This window comes from Lemur catta, chromosome 2, assembly GCF_020740605.2.
Source record: "Lemur catta isolate mLemCat1 chromosome 2, mLemCat1.pri, whole genome shotgun sequence".
Taxonomy (NCBI): Eukaryota; Metazoa; Chordata; class Mammalia; order Primates; family Lemuridae; genus Lemur; species Lemur catta.
The window spans coordinates 100,682,711-100,704,750 of NC_059129.1; the positions used below are offsets into that span (position 1 = coordinate 100,682,711).

Here is a 22,040-nt window from a genome sequence, read left to right on the forward strand (position 1 = left end):
TCTGGGGTCCTGTTCAAGTCCTAAATTCCGTCCCCTCTCTGAAATTATTTGTTCATTGTTCTAAGAATAATCTCACCAGTTGTAAAGATGTTTACAAGTCCTCTGTCAACACTTCACCTTAGCCTAATTTCACCCATTCACATTTCTGACGTCGACATTTGTTGGCAGGAAAAAAGGTGCCGTCTGGGGACATGCCAGAAGGGAGCTGCTTGACTCTTAGTTGACAAAAGTATGTTGAGCACCTACAGACTCTGACCTAGGGGTTGGGTGCAGAGACACGAGCAAAACAGACACAGCCCCAGCCCACAGGGCCTTTACAGTTTGGCTGGCAGATTTGTAAGTGGCCACTTCCCGGGAGTGACTGAGTGTCCTCAGGAGGCTGTATTTCAAACCAATGAACTAGTGACAAATGACGTAAACCAGCAGGGACAGAGAGGCAGAGCCTGATGTCCTGGTGAATATGGGGATGGTTGTTCACCAGAAAGTTCCCTGACTTTCCTGGGGAAAGTTCAGACCCTCTGCCCTGGGACTACAAGGTTGGTTTATTGTCCCCAGTCCCGTGCTACTATTTGTTTTGGATGTGAAGAGATGTGAATGGTCCACTTTTGACAGGCAAGACCCACAGAGAGGAGCAAGCATTTCTTCCAGCTTAATTGCCTCTGTAGGAGACTTCTGAAGAGAGGTATATGTGTCCATGGTAATTTTTCATTTGCTAAAGGGTGAGTCTCTTCGCCCTCCTTGCAGCAGACACCAGGCCGTACAGGGTGAGAAGTTACGTGGAGTACAGGGCTGACATCTGGAGCTTCAGGGTCCCCCTGTGACCTCACCTGGCTTTGGGATGACCTTGGGCGACTCAGGGACCTCCTGCTAGTTAAGCATGCAGTAACGTGGAGGGTGAAAGTTGCTGGGCTACAAGGGATGCTGTGGTCTTTGGGCGAGGGCGTGGTGCACCGTGCTCATTATGGTATTCCAAAAAGCAACTCGAGTTTCATTTCCTCACACAAAGCTGGCAAGGTTGACCCTGAGCAGACCGTGAATGAAGCTCCTGTTGCCATCCCACTGTGCTGCCTCCGTCCTGGGGCTTGCCTGAGGTCTGCACTGCGGCCGGCCGTGTGCTGCCATCTGACTCACGCCTGGGTTCTCCCCGGCAGGGCGGAGGGGGGGAATTGGTCCAGCAGACTCTGACGGCCCCTTCTCCTCTTTTTTCAGGAACGCTCACTCACGGAGAGAGGGCCCAGAGCAAACCATGTCACACCATCCAATGACACCAGCTGGTCAGCTCACCACCCCCTCTGGCTAAAACTCAAGCAAATAAAGCCGCTTCCTGTCATTAAGCATCTCAGAGGAAGCAGCCCTCCCCTGGTGGCCTCCAGCCCAGAGAAGCCAGCGCGCCTTGGACCCACCAAGCGGGCCCAGCCTTCCTGCTGCCACCACCTCTGCTTCTCCCCAGAGGAACTTAGGGATCTCACCCCTGGTTTTAAAAAAAACAAAACACCAACAAGCCACAAGGACCAATGTAGGTATTCTCCCCGCTCCATCTTCAAGGCTCAGTGGCTGAGGCTGGAAGATGATACGGATTGGAAAACAAAAATCTTTTTTTAATCTTTTTAAAAACTGCTGTGGTTTTGCTGCTACACTAAGAATTGTGATTTGCATTGTACGGTTTTGGACCTATACTGTTCATGTTTTGACGGCGGAGAGGGATGGTGCTGGAGTCCCAGCACTTCAGGTTCGTCTCTGTCCTGCCCAGGATGCACTTTTAAATGAAGAGTTAGAATATTTTATTGGCTAATATACTTTTCTTGTTATTTTTACAAAGGCCACCTTTATCCTTTTTGATGCCATATTTTCAGTGTTACACTTTTATGGCTTTTAATTTTCGATTTGACAGATGTAAGAAGCAGCATGAATAGTTTATACTGTGGTTTTTCAGAGACTGAATGCCAAGAGAACTCGGTAAATGTTTATTCTTCTCAGCTTTCTCTTTAAATTCCCCTAAATAGTGCCCCATTTGGGAACAGAGCAAGAGTGTTGAACTGAAGACCAAAATGCCCTCAAGGTGTAAAATAATCCGAGGGGGAATATTTGCTGGGCGTCACGAAAGACTCAGATGAAATTTCAGCCCTGATGGTTTTTGGTGATCCAGGAAGTCAGTGAGACAATCTCTCTATACGCAGAGCCCTTTCATGATAATTAGAATAGTATGGACAAACCAATGAAAACAAGAGGGAAAGTGAGAAAGATCGCCCATGATTCTGTTTCACTGTTTGCTTTCTCCTGTCATGGTTAAGAGAAATGTGCAATTCGATCCTCAATCAGTGGGTGGAGGATAACAGGGTAGATTCACTTGTGTGCACTTGTACAGTTGTAGCTGCGAGTCCAGAAGTCCTCTAGAGCATGTGTACTGGCACTGAGTTGGTGAGACAGTTGTGGAGTATCCCATTCTGATGAGTACAGAAAAAAAAAAAAAGAGAGAGAGAAAAAATTAAGAAAAAAATCAAAAAAAGAAGAAAACTAAAAAAAAAAAAAAAAAAATCAAATCACCTTGTGATTCAGTGTATCTGTTTACTAACTCAAATAAAGCAATTGTTCCCTCTAGAGGGGTCCAAGTGCCCCTGTCCCAGGAGGCCGCATGGCCCCAGCAGGAGGGGTGGTGGGGCATGGGCGGCCGGGCCAGGTGGTGTCATGCGGCCTTGAAGCGCCACGGGGCCCGAGGATGCGGTGTACATACTGTATTTCTATATTCTCCTTTGTACAGAGTCACTTACCACGTCAAGCTACTGTTTTACAGGTGCTCCTTATTTATTAGAGCTGTGAGAGCTTAGGGGACACACCTGGCGAGCGAGCTCGCTTTTTAAAAATGAAATTTGGGGGCCGGGGACGGGAGGTGGGAGGGAGGGGAAGCTCGCAAGCCCGGGGAGAGATTTATAAAAGTAAACAAAAGAAACATTTCCAGCAACAAATTAAAAAAACAGATAAACCCCAGCACCAAACCCACCCACGCAGGAAGAAGCAGCCCCTCCTCTGGGTGCTTATTTTCCTGCTGGGGTCACAACATGCTCCTCTCTCCCTGACTGGTGTCAGATTCATCAAACAAAAATAAATCTCTAAGAAAAAAATGCACTTACATGTGCTTATTTGGCTTTTCTCATTATTATGGCTATTGTTGTTGTTATTTTCCTTGTTACAGAAAGTATTCATTTTTCTCCCCCTGGGAAACATTTTTTACAAGGGAGCTAAAAAGTTTCCTTAAAAGATGGTGAGCTCCTGGGATGGCGCTGACCCTTCCTGAGCTGCAGCGGCCGCCTGTGTCTGCGGATGAGAGCCCACTCCGTCCATTCCCAGCCATGCCCATTGTGGACAGCACACGGTGCGCAGGAAGTGAGTTTTGGTGTAGACCCAGGCGTGGTGTCCTTCCCAAGTGCTCTCCAAGTCCTGATCTTTTTTGGCTCCAAGGGTTCAGGTCTAAGGTTCAAGAAGCACCAGTCAATAGATGCCGACACCCTCCATGGGTTCCACTCTCATCCATACACCATCTTGCCCCACCGACCAGGAGAGACTTTTGTTTTAGCTTCATGTGAACACGATGGGTCAGTCTGGCTCTTCTTTGGTACCTAAGTTAAACATGAGAAGGTTTCTAAGGTGGAAAGTACACTAATATCTAGTTCCAGTCAATGGAAAGCTAGCCCAGTCCTATTGTTCTACACGAGGGAAAACTGAAGCCTAGAAAAGTGGATTGGCTCGTCCAGGGTGCCACACTTACTTGATTTAGGTTATCAAAACACAAATGTTCATTAAAATCTTAGACACCCTGAGCAGTTCCCTCCAAGTGATCATCTTGTGGATTCTGGAGACCTGGTTTCCTTCTCTCAAGGAGCCTGAGAATCTCGGAGGCTTCCTGGTGCCGAGGTTCTGTTTACGAGGGTGCCTCCGTCTGAACCCTCCCGAGGCAGGCTCAGCTGAGGACGTGCCAGGGGCCAGGACACCCGGCTGTGGGTGTCTGGCGCAAAGTCCCCGATAGCACTGTTCATCTCAACCTGGCCATAGAGACAGTCATCCAGGATATTGATTTTACTTTTGTCTGTAGTCCAAGATTGTCGAGCAAACATTTTGACCTTTCTGGAAACAAAAGGTACCTTTGTTCCAACGTGAAAAGACTCCATGGCATCTCCTCAGCCATGAGCAGCCCTTTCCCTTCCTCTTCCTTCTCCTGATTTTGGTGCCTTCTCTTAGTGCTGCTGGCGTGCACAGTTCTCTTGGGCTATCAAAACTGCACATAAAGAGAAACAGAAACAACAACGTACGCAACAGTTAGTCTGTGTGGGGCATGTGTGCATTCGTCTCGTTTAATCTCCACAGTAGCCCTGTGCGGAAGGGCCTGTTATTTTCCTTTTAAATATGAAGAACCTGCAGCTCAGTGAATTCAGTAATCACCCAAGGTCACACAGCCAGTGAGCTGCAGAATGGGGTTGAAACCCAGGAGGTTTGGCACCAGAGCCCAGGGCCCACAACCAATCTGGAGAAAAACTAATGACATCTTCATGAAGAGGTGTTTTGACTTCCTGTAAATTTGTGGCAGTGATGCAGTTTTATTCTAATGTGGCCCTCACTGGAAACTAAGCCAGAGGGTTGCATGTTAATGGTTAGCACCCGCTCCGTCTTATTGGATGTGGGAAACATGGAGGACACACCACTTTTTGAGAAATAAGCCAGGCAGTGTTTTCCTTGGTAGTTGTCAAACCCCCACTGAACACAAGGCCCCATGCCTGACGCCAGCCAAGGGGAGACCAGAGAACAAGCTCACAGCCCCTGCTCCAGTGGGCTGTGGAAAGACGGACCACTTCTTGCATTCTCAACAGCACTCTCCCAAGGTTTTCCAGGGTTTATATATTGCACATCTGGAGCCTGGATTTACAACTTTGCAAAGATGTCTTTCCCTTGCAGGTGTCCCCTGATGCTGGATGGATAGCTTGAGCCGCAACCAGGCCTGCAAGGGCCAGCTCATGCTGCCCACGTGGCATAGCCAAAGGCCAGGGCTGGGGCCCAGGTGCAAGACACTCAAGACTCCTGCTGACTTCCTCGGGCTCCTCCTCTACCCCAAGGAAGAGATGCTTAGCTTCCTTGACCGGTTTCAATAGGGACCCACCCTGAGACATTTCATACCTACTTGTAGCTCTTCATTGGTTCTCTGTGGCCTACAAAGTCAAAGTCAAGAGCAGAGTGTGGCATGCAAAGCCTCCTTAGCTCTGGCCCCTGATGCTTCTCCAGCCCTGTCCACTCCTGCTCCCTGCCCACCAGCCCTGCCGACAGGCCACCCATCCTGAGTTAGGAGCTGGTTCCTGATGCCCCTGCTCTCTCCCACCCCTGTGCCTCTGCACACGAGTGTCTTTCCTTCCTCCTCCCTGCACAATTTCTATAGCCCAATTGCTGGGGTGAAGCTTGTCCCTGAACCTGTGGGGACCATCTCCTCCCCACCCCTCCTGGGGTGGGCGCTCCGTGGTGCTGACCTCCAGCCAGGGCACCGCACACTCTGCTGTTCACCTGCCCGTGACCTTTACTAGTCTGCGAGTCCTTAAGGACAGGGACTGTGACTTATTTGCCTCTTATCTCCTGTGGCACATGCCCAGCACGTGGAAAGCCCTCATTACTATAATTATGACTTTAAAAATTAATAAGCCATCCCCTTCAAGGATCAGTTTACATGCCACCCCTCCAGGAGGCCAAGCTGGAATCCCTGAGGAGCAATTAACTGCTTCTCCCTTGGGCTCCCGTGACCCTTGTTTAAATCGACCGGGACCACTTCTGGCGCTGTACCGAACAGTCTTCCACAGCATCGGGCTCCTCGGAGGGAGGCACAGTGGCCCTTTTCACTTTGCATCCTTGAAGAGCTCCCCGCCACTCTTGGAACTGAACAGTTGGCTGGGTTGAAGCACTTTTACCCTACTAGCTTAGCGATGGAAGAAGACAATAGAACCCTGAAAACCAGAGCATTTGTGCAGCAAACACAGAAGGACTCCAGAGTTTCATTTTGTGTTTCTGGTGCCCAAAGGAGGGAGGTGGCAGTGCCGCGGCAGGCAGCCGGTCAGCCAGCACATCTCTGGGCTTCTGCTAAATGCAAGGCCAGTGCTAAGCGCTGGGAGCGACACATGGGGCATATGGTGTAGTCACTGCTCTCGTGTCTGGGCTCAACACTGATTCCAGCTCACAGAACTGTTACTCATTTTACCCAGAAAAGTCTTAGATATGAGACCATTCTTTGACCCTTGGACACATTTAGAGATGGAAAGATAGTCTTTGATACCCAGAAAGTGCCTCTTATTCTATCTTTTGACTATGGGTGGAATGAACAGTTGCCTCCTGGGTATGTTATTCTTCTAGTGAAGGAGGGGTCTTGGCTGAGAAATGGCTCCCATCCGTTACGTGCCTCACGCCGCTCAGGCCCCTCACCTGGGAAGTGACAGAGCCAAGATTTGAACCCTCTGTCCCCAAGTACACTGCTCTTCTGATGGCTGCAGAAATACCGGCATCAACTCAGCTCATAACTCAGTTTGACTCTGAACCAGCCGATGGGACACATGTCTGATGATGTCATTCCAGCTGCTTCCAGACCTGGGGCAGCAGGTGATGCTGTCTTTTCCCAGCTGTTCCTCACATGCAGGTTTGGGCCAAACCAGCAGACAATAAACCCCAGCCAGAAGGAATAGACACCACAGTTAATTGTAATGAACATTTGTCTAAAGTTTACTAAATGCCACTTAGTCATGTTATTTCCTTTATGCCTCACAATAACCCCGTGAGGTCAGTGCTATTGTTCCCATTGTACAGATGAGGGAACTGAGTACACAGAGGCCAAGTAAGTGGCAGAGCCTGGAACTGAGTTCAGGTAGTGTGATCCCAGGGCCCACACTTCACCAGCACACTCACGTGTGGGCCCCCTTGTATATGGGTAGGTGCCTGCATGCATGAATAATATGTGTGGCCAAATCGTACACCAGTCACTTTCACATGTCGTCTTGTCTTTGAGAGCATCAAGCTCAGAAGTAATGTAGAGGAGCATAAAAGTGGTTCCTATCTCTTGAGTTAGAGTAAAAGTCAATTGCCCATCTCTTCTTGACCTCACAAACTTCCAATAAAGTCCCATCCTGGTGAGAACTCTTCTTCACAAACATTGCTAGCTTCATGATCTAGCATGGAATGCCCAAGGAGTCCCACCGCATAGCTCTTTGCTGTACGTATTCCCACTCCTCTGCTCTCTTCTACCAGTCTGGGAGTCCCCTGAAGGCAGGGACAGGGCTAGCTCATCTTCGCATCCTGGGTGGATGGACTGAGTTGTCTGGTGTATAGATAGATTCCTGGCTGCTCCCATCCACTGCCCGAGCAGTACTGGTTGAGTTACCCAAATCTCCTCCATGTCCTCTGTGTCCCTCAAAAGCCCCTTTCCCTTTTCCTGCTCTGGGCTTCCCTCCAGATTTTCTGTGGCTGAGAGTGTTGGGATGTCCTGGTATCCTGAGCAGCAGGTGAGAGGCCACCTCCCCAGCTGCGTGGACAAGGCCGGCTCACAGAAGGGCACCGGAAGAACAGTGTACAAGGGTCTCAGCTGGAAGGCACCAGGTCTTGGGATAACAAGGAAAACCTCACGTTGTTTCCCCTCTCCTACCTCTCATGCAAAACATATCACATTCCATTTTTACATGTCCCATGGAAAATAATTTTTGGTGTTGGAAATACTTGGAAAAAAATATGTTTTTAGGAAAGACTAGGTTGTGAGTGAGTGAGCTCTGAAGGGCATGCCCTTGACCTTGGTAAAGAAGGGGAAGGTGGAAGCTGAAGCATATTTAGCCAGAACCTTCAGACTATATGGTATTTTTTTTCTTTTTTCTAGGTTTATTTAAACAAAAGGGAAGGTTTGTTATAAAATAAAAACAATGAAAACAATTACAGGTAGGAAAAAGGAAGAGTTGTAGGAAACAGCATGACCCTACTGAAGCCCCTGATTTCACATTCCCTGGTACCCCGGAACCCGCTTTCCATCTCCACTGTGGGGTTCAGAGAATCTCCTTCACATGTACTGGCTGACTGGGGCTCAGAGCGCGGGCCAGGAATGCAATAAGATTCTTTTATACTTATTGATCCTTTAAAAAAGAATTTGTTTTCATGAAACTTTAATTCACCTTTTTTTTTTTTTCTTTTTAGCTTTTTAGCTTAACTGCTACACATTTTATCCCTGTTCTTTGTGAAATGCTAATCCAATCCAGGGTTTTCGTTTTCCGGGTGTAACTTTTCAGAAATTGTATATCTGCATAGCAACCCCACAAGGGCTGCCTATGTCACGGTATCACATGTCAGAAAGATGAAAAGGACTCCAAATCTAAGCTCTCCACAAACTTGGCCCTCCGATTCTGGGGCAGGGAGCTTCTTGGCCTTAATATAAATGGCAGGAGAGACATTTCAGGGCCAGAGAGGTGCAAACTTTTATCTTGTTGATGACAGAAAACGACACATGACCTCAGCTCCGCTCGGTGGGGACGATCAAACCAGAAACAAAGGCCGTATTTTTCTCTGCTCTTGTCCCTGCTGTCAGCTTCCAAGTGCAACCTGAGCCTGGATTCCGAACCCAGTGTCCAGATTAGAGATTGTTGACTCAGATTTAGTGGTGAAACGTGAGCCGGACTCTGTTGATGGCAAGCCTTGAAGGAGCAAGTTTACTTAAGCCAAGAGAGAGATTGTATGTCAGGCGAGAGCCTGGCTTTTCTTTATCACAAACTTCCTGATCTGCCTCTGTTTTAATAGTTTCCACCACCACCACCAGCAAATGAGGGAGGGAGGGACGGAGGGAGAGAGAGAGAGAGGGAGAGAGGAAGCACCCCTCTCTGTTCCATCTCCTCAGTGTCATAAATCAGGAAATTAACAAGTGTGTAACTGGCCTTTGCCACAGTCAAAGACAAGGAGCCTTTTGTGTTTCTTACCAGGGGCCGGCACTTAACATAATCAACGAAGAGCTCCACTAAGAAAGAATGAAAAATGGGGGCTTGATCTAGCCATTTAAGGGATATTTCCCCATACTCAGGCACATGACTTTTATGAGACTCAAACACGGATTAGAAACTCGCCTTTCGGTCTGAAGGGAGGTCATTAAGCAAAATCATTACATCGCTTTCTTTTCTCTGTCTCTCTCTCTCCATTTTTCTTTGGCATCCTCCCGGCTTTTCCTTGGCTTCTGATTTCATCCCTCTTTTAGATTCTCTGTGCCTTCAGTAATTTATGTGCAAGATATTTTCCCAACCTCCAAATGTTTTTCCATTTGGCAAACCACGTCCCGAAGCCTCCACACGATGTAACCGTAGAGTTCATTTATGCTAGAAAACACAAGCTTGGTTAATGGAAGCGCCTAAGCGGCCCACGTCAGTGACCTGTGGGCCTGGGCCGCCACAGACGGATCCTCCGGGCCACCCCTGGGGATGCGGCCGGGGTGGGTGTCGGGGAGGAGTGTCTTTTCCAGGTTGCCACAGATGCTTGGCTTCCACCCTCCTTGTCTCCAAAAAGGAAAGAATTCCTTCCAAGCCCCTTCCTCGTATAGTTTTTGGAAGCTACAAGGCACCATATGGAGAATCATTTCATGATTCTCCTGATGGCTTTTACGTGAGCAGCTATAAATTGGATGGTTTCCTTCAGGTCGGACATCCCTACGGTACCTGCTGTGGATCCATCATGAGAGCGGTCACGGAGTATGTTGGTCCTGCGCTGTTCTGGGCAGGACAGAAGATGCAGACCCCTCCTGCAGGGGCCGCTGTTACTCCGGGAAATGGAAGCTGGGGAAGACGGCTGGGTGGGCGGTGTCAGGAAAGCCTGTCCACGGGTCACTAGGGTGATATACCCCAGTCACTTTTCCTTTCCCAAATCACGGATTTAGGGCTAAGGCAGAAGTTGAGGCTGGTGCTTCTTCCCAAATACCACGCTCATTGGCTTCTCCCCCAGGGCTCTTCATGAGCCTGGCTGGGCAAGGCCACCCGGAGATAGGTACGAGGTTAACAAGCTCAGTTTATGTCCAGTCACTCACAGGGCATAACTAGGCAGCAACTGGCTTTGGAAGTGTGAGCTCTATTCATTGAGTTACTGGTGCTTTTTCTTTCTAAACGGTTGCAATGATACAAACTCTTTACATTTTATTACTTTAAAAGGTTGCATGTGAAATGATCTCCCAACTCTTGACTCAATAATCTGTTGACTTAATAAGCAAATCAAAGATAAAGAGTCATTCTAGTAAGGAAAAGCCTTAGGTACGTTTTTCGTAGGGGGCCTATTTTGCTTGGATGGCATTACCTTAACTCACTGAAGTCCTTTGGTCTTGTATGCGGGAGCCAGGAGGGCAGAGGTTGGTTAGTGTATTCTACTGGACCACCAATGAATGAGGAATCGAACCCTTAAACTGTTTCCCAAGTATCTCTGTAAAAAAAAAAAAAATCACAGAAATCAAAGTACTAAAGATTGACTGGCTCTGGGAACTCATTCACTCAGATGTATTTTTAGGCTTTTGTTTATCTTTCTTGATTGATAAAGTAATTATCAAAATGCGTTAGAAAATAATAGCCAACTGGTGAGAAAAGGAACAGTTGGAGGAAACACGCCATGGAGGAAAGGCACCCACAGATTCTACCTCCGGCTTTCCAACGAAACTCATGAAAATTCATCTTCCCTTTTCCTTTCCCTTCTTGGGGGGCTGATGAAGGCTCTGGCTTGACGAAGGCTCCCCGATCACACGGAGTCTCACTAACTGCCCCAGAGAGGCTGTCTAGTCCTCCTCCCCTCTGCTCACCTTTTCTCCAGCCCTCTCCGCTCTGAAGTCTGCCCCAGGCCAACCAGAACCCCAGCAGATGTTTGTGTTTTATCCGCCAAATGGGAGCCTGAAGGATCAACCAAATACCAGCCCCAGCGAGAGGGGAACCAGGCCATCTGACATTGGGAACACAGAATGGCGGCCAGTCCAGCAGGGCTGGGGCTTCCAGGCAGCAGAAGGAGGGCCGGATAATGAGCTGGCACAGCCCTCGTGCTGGCCCATTGCTCTGTCCTTCTGAAAAGCACATAGCGGCTTTTAATGGAGGCTCGGGGAGGTTGGGCGAGACCCCGCATGAGTCTACCTCCCTGGCTGGCAGTCCTGGCCCACAGTGGCCTCCCCGCATGCCAGAGCACCATGTGGTGCCCTGACTGTGGCTCCTGGCACAGGAATGAGCAGGAGGTTGAGGACGGCAGCCGTAGAACCAGCTTGGAAGTGCCATGCTGTCTCAGTAGATGTCCCTGCCTGCACATCACTGCAGGGCCAGGTCAGGAGGGTGGACAGAGTGTGGGTGTGCAGATGGAAGAGCACAGTCTCCCTCTCAGCATCACCATTTACTGTCATGTGCTGTTGGCTGCGTTGGTCTTTAATGTCTCCGAGGCGTGGTTTGTCCATCAGTGATAGTACCTATTCTTGGGGCTACTTCCAAGACTAAATGACAGTAAGTATGCTGGCTCTGGGCCTGTTGGCTCTCGGATCCATCCCTCAAGTCCCCCCACTCTGCTCCATGAGCTTGGCAGGGACCTCACCCTGGCTGAGTTCAGCCGACGGGAGACTGGGGGGAAGGGGTTTCTTTCCCTCTCTCTCTGCCTTGGCACCTTTTCCAGCAGCAGCTTCCACTCCTCTCCAGTCCCCTCTGGAAAGCCCTTAGGAACTGTGGCTCCCATAAAAGCCTCTTCCCTTTGTCCCTTCAGCCTTAGAGTCATCTCACTGTCTCCTGTCCAGCTTCTCAGCTCTCTGTCACCTGTTGCATTCCCTTGGCTGTAAATGCCTGAGGTGTTCTGTTTTCCGGCTGGACCTTGGCTGAAGGAGTGTGAGCATGTAAATGTGTTGCACAGCTAGACGGAAACAGACCTCCTGCTGCCCCCATTCCCCAGAGGGGAAGGGTCAGGGATGCTCACCTGGTTCTTCTTAGCCTGAGAATCAGATCCCAGACTCTAACCATAAGGGCAGGATGTTCCCGGGCCAGTTGTCTACCTGAAACAATTTCTAGGGGAGTTCTTCAGCTTGAGATTTTCTAAAGATAGAAAAAATGGGATAAGAACTATATATGTTTTTATCACATATGAGTTTTAAATATATATACCATCATAGAAAATATCCTGTGGACGTCTGGTGTACCTTCTTCTTCCTCTTTGCTAAGGCACCTGTGGGCCGTGCGGTCTGCTGTGTCTGGTTCCGGGTTCTGCAGACATTTCTCTGTGTCTCCTGCTATTCCCATTTCACATCAGATGGCATTTTCTTGCTTCCCTGCCTTATCCTGCGTTTCACTGGACGTATATCGAGAGTTGTCCCATCTGTGGACTACTAGGGAAGGTTGTCTCCATCAAGCTGCCGGCTCTGTCTGTTGCCTGAGTTTTGTGGACCATCGGTGCTGCTTCCCTCTGTCTGTGTTCTGGTTCCCCGCTCTGGGCGTGGGGACATTGTATTCCACTCCTTTTGGCAGGAAGAGTAACTTCCCTATTGAGGTCAGAATTGAAAATGGATTTCCCCATTGGGCAGAGAGATGGAGGCCTACGCTTCCTGTGCAGTGTAATTAATCCCTGCCCCTCCCCTGCCTGCAGGGCCAGGCACAGGGCCTTCCCTGCTTAACCATTTCCTGCCCGACCCTGTGAAGGCTATAAAGGAAGTGTGTGAGCTTTAAAGTGCTTCCTGCATGGTAGTTATGGTCCTGCGAAGGGCATTGCTCAGGTTATCAGGCTGCCTGTGCATCCCCTGCTACTGCCTTGCGGGGAGAACTCAGTGCTCAAGATGCTCCAGGGAGCAGCAAAGCCTGAGCCCAGAGGAAAAGGGCAGGGGCTGAGGAAGCTGGGACAGCAGGGCCCTCGCTTATGGCGCATAGTTAGTTCATTTTTCTCACTTGCTTCCCATCCTCACAGTCATGTCATCTCAAACTGACAGGGCTTGAAAGACATTCTTCATGGGTGAGGCTTCTCTCCTTCCCTTTGGCTGCCTGATTTTCGTGTAATTCCTATTGAAAGTGTAGTTACCAAACACCATGACCTCACAGATGACATTGTGCACTGACGTGTAGATTGAGAAACCCTTGGGGTGGTACATTTGCACTATCAAATCCTCCTGGTTTGCATTCCTGCAACTTTGGAATTGTCCGTTTCTCACATATGCGTAAGTCATGGCACTGACAGCTGAAAAGGACATGCTTGTTCATGTTTGTGTTGTTCAATGCCCTCATTTTTGCACATGAGGGAACTGAGGAATACAGAAAGGCTGAGTGACATGTCCAGTGGCAGATAGCTCATGAGTGCAGGGTCAAGGTGGGGACCTGGGTCTTCAGGGACTCTCAATCTAGTGCTACTTTTAGCAGCCACCTTGGCAATTAAAACCAACTAAAGCTTTTGCTGCCTTGATGAGTGTGAGTTCTCAGATGTAAATCTCAGAGATTACTGGTGTGCTGGTACATATTTAACTATGGTCTCTCCAGGAAAAAAAAAAGTGTGATTATATACATATATACATAAGTTTATTATAAACTTTGCTGTGATGAAGGATGTGTAGCACACAATTTACAAATAATAATAAAATATACGACATTCTTTGTTATAAATTCCATGGAACCAATTGATTTTCACAGAATGCTTTTGTTGATTTTTGCTGAATTCTTGTACCTGTACCTGGTTGCAACTGCTGAGTGAGTATAGTTCTGACATAAATGTTGAATGATATTTTCTCATATGTTAATGTGTTAGACAAAAGTGAAACCACAAAGACATAGGTTGCAACGTCACTCATTCATCAATGACACGAGCGGCTTCTTCTCTAAATCAGATGATGATTTACAAATACTGAGAGCATATTTCCTCAAATGTTTGCATTATTCACAATGTAACAGCCACAGATATGACAAACATTTTAAGTCTAATCCTCATTATTAACATTCTCCATCACTTTCTGAAGTCTAAACAAGCAACAAAACAATGAATCAAGACCTGATTCCTAGCATTTGCCAATTTACATCCGTGGTGTAAATATTCTCACCATGACAGATTTCAAGCCAACCATGTGCTGTCACAGACCCAGAGTTAGTGAGACCTGTGTGGTAGCACATCATTGTGTGAGCTTCCTGCTATTTGGATATAATAGGTATAAAATAAATAGCCTCAAGGGCATAGGTAATAATATAATGTAGTAAAATAGTTGAAAAGTGGCATGTCTTTGGCATTTATTACCTTTGTTTTTAATATAACTTATTTAATTTTCAGTGTGCATAATTTAATTTTTAATCATGTTCATATTTAACAACTTCTCACAAAATTCCTGAAAATTTAGAATCAGCTCTTGTGAGCTGATGGGAGCAGCCTCCAGCACATCACTATCAGAAGACGGGTGGGATGGTAGCTACCTTGCCTCTTCTCAGTGCATTCCCAAGGCCATGGGCTAAGGAGACCAGGAAGATGGCTGTTTGGGTGAGAAGGCATGGGCCAGACTCATGCTGATGGGTGGAGGGTAAATTTAGGAACAAGGATGAGATCCCATGTAGCAGGTAACTAAAGGTGTTTTGGGGGTACGTTTTCCAAATGCTACAGAAAATAAACAGTTTAAAATATTAGACAGTCAAGGAAATTAAAAGGAAAAGGGGAGGAGAAAGAGAAATAAGAAGGAAAAGATTAACTATTAATTTTGAAATGTCCTTTATTAAGAAAGCGATTGGCCGGGCACAGTGACTCATGCCTGTAATCCTAGCACTCTGGGAGGCCGAGGCGGGTGGATCGCTTGAGGTCAGGAGTTTGAGACCAGCCTCAGCAAGAGCGAGACCCCCGTCTCTACTAAAAATAGAAATAAATTATCTGGACAACTAAAATATATATATAGAAAAAATTAGCCGGGCATGGTGGCACATGCCTGTAGTCCCAGCTACTCGGGAGGCTGAGGCAGTAGGATCGCTTAAGCCCAGGAGTTTGAGGTTGCTGTGAGCTAGGTTGACGCCACGGCACTCACTCTAGCCCGGGCAACACAGAGAGACTCTGTCTCAAAAAAAAAAACAACAACGAAAGAAAGCGATTGCTGACACAAAGCTCTAGGCCTGCCCGTGTGGAAGCCCCCTGGCTCGTGGCTTCCACGCCCTCCCACATGCACGCTGCGGGGGACATGGCGCAGGCGCCCCCTGGGCAGTCCCTGTTTGAGGACCTGACCTCTTACTTCTTTGGAAGGAGAGATGAGATTACCAGAGCTTTGGATCCATTTTTGGATCAAATGAAAGCCACAGGCTAATCCTTAATGTGTCCCTCTCCTCTTACAGATGCTGGCCTCGCTGCAGGGGTGAGGCTGCAGATGTCTAGCGGGCCCAGCCCCAGGGCAGAAGGCAGAAAGTCACATGCTGCTCCCTGAGGTCTGCAGGGCCCCTCCCACCCATCTTCCCTCAGCAGCACTCTGTGCCCCTGGGAACCCGTCTTTCCACACTCAGCCCCAGCCTCACCTCCTCTGGGGAGCTGTCTTAGTACCTTGTCTGTTGCTATGACCAAATACCTGAGACTGGGTAATTTATAAAGAAAATAAATTTACTTCTTATAGTTCTGGAGGCTGGAAAGTCCAAGCTCTAGGGGCCACATCTGGTGAGGGCCTTCTTGCTGGTGGGGACTCTGCAGAGTCCTGAGGTGGCACAGGGCGTTACCTGGCAAGGGTGCTCAGGAGAGAGCCAAGCTGGCTTTTACAGCAGACCTAGTCTCATGATAACTAACCCACTCCTGTGATAACCTATTAATCCATTAACCCATCAACCCATTGTGAGGGCAGGACCCTCAAGACCCAATCACATCTAAAGGCCCCACCTCCCAATACTGTTACACTGAGAAGTAAGTTTCAACATGAGTTTTGGAGGGGACAAACATTCAAACCATAGCAGATGGGATGATACCCCCAGTAAGAGTTAGCCACTCTCTTCTCCTTCCTCTTGCAGCATTTGTAGTAGTTTGCTATGCCTTTTTGTTCACTTGTCTATGTTCTCAACAGGACTGTGGGCTCTTCAAGGGAAAAGATCATCTCTGGTCAGTGCCTGGTGCATAATAATAGGTCTCAGTAGATCATAGACCCTGAATCACTTTGTGTAGTGATTCTCAAACATGTGTGCATAAGAATTACTTGAAGAATGGGTTAAAATGCAGATTCCCCAGATCTTAGACTAATAATCTTGTAACCATGTCTTTGAATAAGAGCATGTGATGCTGATGCAACATGTGTTCACAACCCACACTTTAAGAAATACAAATTTGTTCAAACTTTTCATTTTATAGGTGGGGAAACAGAGGGCTAGAGATTAAGTGACCTGCTTCAGGATCCTGGGCTACTTAATGCAAGAGGAGTCACGGTGCTTTCAGACAGAACCATCTTAAAGTTTTATTAATCTAATTAAGCCAATCACAGACACACTGATGATCACCGTTGGGAATATTACAAATGCCTTGAACCAAAAGCATTGAACATGATATTTTAAAATAGTAACAAGACTCTCCGCAGTTACAGCTTCTACTAAAGGGGTGTGCATGCAGACAGCGCACCCCCTTCTTATTCCCACTGCCAGTGTCTCCTCCTTAGAATTCAAGTGTTTTCTGACAACAGAGCAAGTCCCTGGTGGCTTCTGCCTCTAAAATGTCACTTGCCTCAGTGGCCATCTCAAGAGGCTGTTTGCCACATGCTCTGTTTCCAGCAGGGTGTCCTCTGACCCCTTTCTGATGTTCACACTTCATGGTGGCCGATACAGGGCCCCACGGTAGACCCAGTGTTCAGGTGTCTGGCTCATGCCTATTTTTATGAGCAAATCCTGATTTCATCTGTCGGTTGTTTGGCGGGCACTGTGTGCTGGCTCCTGCCTCGGGCAGCAGGTGCCACCTAGCGGGCCCTGTGACTGCCACCCTGGCTTGGCAGGAACTGGGCAGCCCCGGCCCTGAGGAAACTCAGCAGACACCCCCTGAGGGTTACACCAGCCCCCAAGCAGCCCTGCCACTGAGAGTTCAGAGGAGCAGCTGGTCAGGGGAGCTTGGGAAGGACAGAAGGAGGTCTGGCCGGGCCCTGGCGCTCTGCCACCTTGCTTGACGGAATTCTGACAGTAGTGGGCAGACACTCTGCTTCTCGGCCACAAGGTGTCAGCAGTGGGCTGGCGAGGTGATGGCTCTGTGCGCTGGCCTAGGAGGACTGCCCCAGCAGGCAGAGGTGCCGCTGGTTGCCCTTTGAGATTCCAACTTTGGAGAGACTGCTTTTCTTATTAGTGGGGGCATGATGGTTAAGTTACCAAAAGGCCCTCCCTCGGCCTTGCCTGTGAACCAGCCACATGCCTCTCTGTGCCTTCAGGCGAGTGTAACTGCCGCTGCCAGGCGTCTTGCCCACGCCTGAGCTGCAACTTGGAGAGGCTGATGCAGGTGGACATCTGGGGACAATGCCAATGGTGTGGGAGGTGTGAGAAGGCAGAATGGCTCAGGACACTAATTTTTTAAAAATCTGGATGAGTTCTGGCTCCTCTGCTTACTAGCTGTGAGTCTGAAGTCTGGGTTTGTGTCCTCATCTGGAAAAGGACATTTTCCCCTTTTTTCAAGTGGCACTAGTCACAGGGTTGTTATGTGGGTCAAAGGAGATCAAATGATTTGCAAACCGTGGGGCCTATGTACACGTGGGTGCAGTGGTCGGGGCTCATCTTCTGGCCTGAGCTGTGTCACGGAGCTTCCTCCAGACCAGAGGGACAGACACCGCGGCAGGAACAAGTGGCTGACTCTTCTCCGAAGGGTCATGTGGAGTCTCCACTGTGAGCTGCCAGCCATAAACTTCTGATCCAGCCTGATAGAGTCATCTTCCAACTAGATTCGTCCTGGATGCCTTTCCATGGCTCGTTTCCAAGCGGAAAGCTGGCAGTGGATGCGTGCTCTTCCTTCTCCACTGAGCCTGCTTTTCCATCCTGGAAGAAGATGAAACGCACATTGTAGAATGTAAGTTTTTCCTGCTGGACACTGTCCCCAGTGGAGTGATGGAGAAAAATAGTAGATGAAGTCAGGGGATAACTGATGAGTAACATACTGATTTATAAACATTTATGGAATCAAATGAAGGCTTTTTTTCCACTGGTGGGGTTATTTATTATGTCCTGGATGGCCAGATCCCAGAGTAGAAGAGGTTTTGGTTTCTGAGCAAGAGAAATAGTAGGAACCAATTTCCTCCATTGCTCAGCTGATGTTGAAATCCAGCCCAGTCGCCGGCCTGACTCAAGACTGGCCTGCTCGTCACCTTCGTGGTGAATGGGGACTGAGGCACAGGCCCCGTTGCACGGGCATGATGGCAAAGAAGAGACGAGACTGTCGTGAGGGTCGTTGCTCTGTGGGGCTCTTCCTGTGACCTGTCCCTTGGTGGAAACAACTTACTTTGAAAATATCCTATGAAAAACTCAGATGGGATTTTCATTGTAATTTTACTAAATTAGGTATTAATTTGTGGAAAAGTGAGATCTTATGATATAGAGTTTTTCCACTTATAAATATGTTGTATCTTTCTATTTATTTGATTTCTCTCTTATATCTTTCAAAATGAATTTTAGGTTTCTGTATGAAGACCTTGGGTACCTTATGGTAGATGCATTCCTAGATAAATTATAGCTTTTTATTATAGATAAATTATAGCTTTTTATTACTACCATAACAAAATCTTTAAGAATATCTACATTTTCTAATGGTTGGTATGTGGGCAAGTATTTGTGTACGTGTATACTGAGAGAAATCAACTGAAGCCTTATTAGTTCTAATGGTTTGTCTGTTGTTTTGGATTTACTGTGTAAACAATGGTATTAAATAATGCCTGTCTTAGTTTCCCTTTTTAATCCTGTTACATTCTGTTTCTTTTTGTTCTCTTATAGTGCTGATTAACACCTTGAGGTCATCCTCCTTCTTGTCCTGATTTTAAGGGAAATTTTTTGCATACATGTTTTATTTTGAAGTCATTTTAGATTTACAAAAAAGTTGCAAAGGTAGTACAGAGAGTTCCCAGATGCCCCTCACCCAGTTTCCCCCATTGTTAACATCTTACATAACATGGTACCCGTGTCCAGATTAAGAAACAGCTAGTGGTACATCAATATTAACTAAACTCTAGGCTCTGTTCAGATTTTACTTCTTGTTCCACTAATGTCCTTTTTCTGTCCTGGAACCCCAACCAGGACATCACATTCTGTTTAGTTGTCATGACTCCTTAGTCTTCTCTAGTCTAAGGCAGTTTTTCATTCTTTCTTTGTTTTTCATGACCTTGACAGTTTTTGAGGAGTACTGGTTGAGTATGTTGTAGAATGTTCCCCAATTTGGGGTTTGCCTGTTGTGTTTCTCAGGAATAGAATGGGGTTATGGTTTTTGGGGAATAATATCAGAGAAGGGCCCTTCTCATTATGTCATATCAGGAGGAACATACTGTCAACATGACCTATCACTGGTGAAGTTAAACTTGGTCACCTGACTAAGGCAACATTTGCCAGGACTTTCCATAGTAGGGTTTCCTCCCCCCACACCCTCTCCACTCTCTACCCCAACCCACACTCAGAGGTAGAGGGAAGGAACAGGAGGAGAACGATTAAGTCCCACCTCCTAGAGGATGGAATGTTTACATATACCGTGTTATCTGGAATTCTGTTCCATAAAGAAGACTTGTCTTTTCTATTTATTTATGTGTTTGTTTATTCAATCATTTATTTATATCAGTATGGGCTTTTTTATATACTTTGGGTTATATTACATTATTTATTTTGCTGGTCAAGTTGTTCCAGTTTGGCCGTTGCATCCAGATGCAAACTGAGAGTTCTTTCAGTTTGGCTCCTGCGTCCCTGTGACATGCCCCCATCCCTTTGCTTTTTGCCATTTTCTTACTTTCTGGTAATACGACACGCTCCAGGCCCGTCTTATATTTTCCCTGCCCTAGTCCTAGAATCGGACATTGCTCTTAGGAATGCTGGTTCCTTTTATTAGAGAATGAAATTTGGAAACCAAGATCTGGGTGGGTGAGGTGTGTGCTCATCACAACTGGGATGTCACTGCTTCTAGTCCTCTCGGCAGATACAGCTAAGAGTGTATGTGTATATATTAGCCCATGTATACACGCATACCTATAATTACGTCTGAATCTATCCATTTGCATCTTTATTAAGCTCAACATGAGTTCATACTGATGTTTCTGATTGTAATCCAGTACCACATGGTTCATTCTAGACTCTTCTGTTATCTGCAAAATTCCTTTGTAACAAGAAGAAAGCTAGCTTCCACACCACCATCCATTTACTTATAAAGAGAGTCGTTTTAACATTCCTTCATTAAATTTGATGAAGTTTTTTTTCAGCTATCCTTACGAGGTTAAGGATGTTTCCTTCCATTCCTAGTTTGTTAAAAGAAAATTAATCTTGAATTATTAAATTATATATTTTAAAGTCAATCATCTATTGAGATTATGCTGTGAAATGTTAAACTATATCTCTGGGTCAAACCCAACTCGGTCATAGAACTTTTTTTTTTTATTGGATTGAAGTGCATGAAATTACTGTTATTTTGTAGGTCAAAATGGTTGACTGTTGGCAACCTAGTACATTGCTGGGCTCTGTTTGCTAGTGATTTGTTTAGGATTTTTGTGTATGTGAACATAAGTGAGATTAGCTCATAGTTTTCCTATCACTCACTGCTCTTCTCTCCCTGAAATCCAAGGGCTTGCTCTCAAGACCCAGGACATCTTTTAATGATTACTAGGTGGTTATAAGCATGAAGGTTATTGCCTTTAGAAAGAAAGGAGATGAATAAAATAATAGAGAAACAAGGGAAGGGAGGAGGAGGAAGAAGAGGAGGAGGAGAAGAAGTTGTTCTGGCTAATTCTAGATGGACCCCCCAACCTACCATACAGCTGCAAGAACCTATGTCATTTTTCTACTGAGGCCCTCCACACACCTCATGTGCAATCCACACACATGTTCAGAATGGGGCAGGGAGCAGGACAAACTTCCCTGGAGGTGCCTCCACACTGCTTGCTTAAGAGACTTGCGGGCAGAATAAGAGCTCCATATCCTATGGGCACTGGGTGGACATTTGTTTGCCCAGCCTGCTTTCCTCCTGTCCTCAGATGACAGCACACTGTGTCCTTAGGGAATTGCTCCTCCCTGCCTATGTCATAGATTCTGGTGAGGCTCCATCCCTATGCCCTGCTCCATTCCCCACTACGTAAACGGGCACGTGGCCTAATGACTGGTCTGAATGGTGGACAGAAGACTCAAGTGGGTCCAATGAGAGTTCTTCCAAGAGATTAAGTGTGTTGATGGTGTTAGAGAATCTCATTCTCTTTCCCTTAGATTCTGAGCTAGAAGAAGACAAGTCTGGAACTACCTACTACCCATTTTCCTTTGCTCTGTCCTACCTACTGGAGGGGGTGGTTTGAAGAAAGATGGAATGAGGTCAACATGAAGAGAGAAGCTGAGATGCAAACTGAGAGGTGGTCCTGAAGATATCCACTGAGACCCTGGATCCACCCTGTTCAATCCAATCGGATAAGCTATAAATAACGCCCCTGTTTTGTTTAAGCTGCTTTGAATTGGGTCTTCTGACAGATTTTGTGGTGAAATCAACTGAATGAGTTCAAGGCTGAGACCATTTGTGCTGCTTCTGTGTTCTCATTTTACAAATATCTCCTACAGGGTGGCACCGCTGTGACAGATGGTTACAATGATTCAAACAAGCTGTCCTCATTCACTGGTGGGCAGGAAGTAGATGGGGCCCCTTGATAGAGACCTTAGCTCCGTTAGTATTAATATAAAGAAATTCCAAAGTACTGCGCCATGGCAGTGATGAATGCACCAGTTGATGGAAAGAGGAACTGTAAAATCAGCACATGGGTGAGGAGGTGTTTACACTTCAGTGTCCCTTTATTCCTTGCCTGGTGCACTTAGAAAAGGATGGTATCTTAAAGGGGGTTCTCCCTCAGAATAGACCACTGTAGCTGACAGTTATTTAACAAAGGAGTAGCGTGGGGGTTCCAC

At 47.1% G+C, this 22,040-nt stretch overlaps 1 protein-coding gene across 1 annotated transcript in view; it reads left to right on the top strand.

The window, feature by feature from the left end:
• LOC123633128 (sine oculis binding protein homolog) overlaps positions 1-3,127 on the top strand; it is a 160,954-nt gene extending 157,827 nt beyond the window's left edge. Inside the window, exon 7 of the mRNA XM_045544120.1 lies at positions 1,210-3,127. The gene's annotated coding sequence lies outside the window, so the exon portion shown is untranslated. The remainder of the gene's footprint in view (positions 1-1,209) is intronic.
• Positions 3,128-22,040: the final 18,913 nt, after the last annotated feature.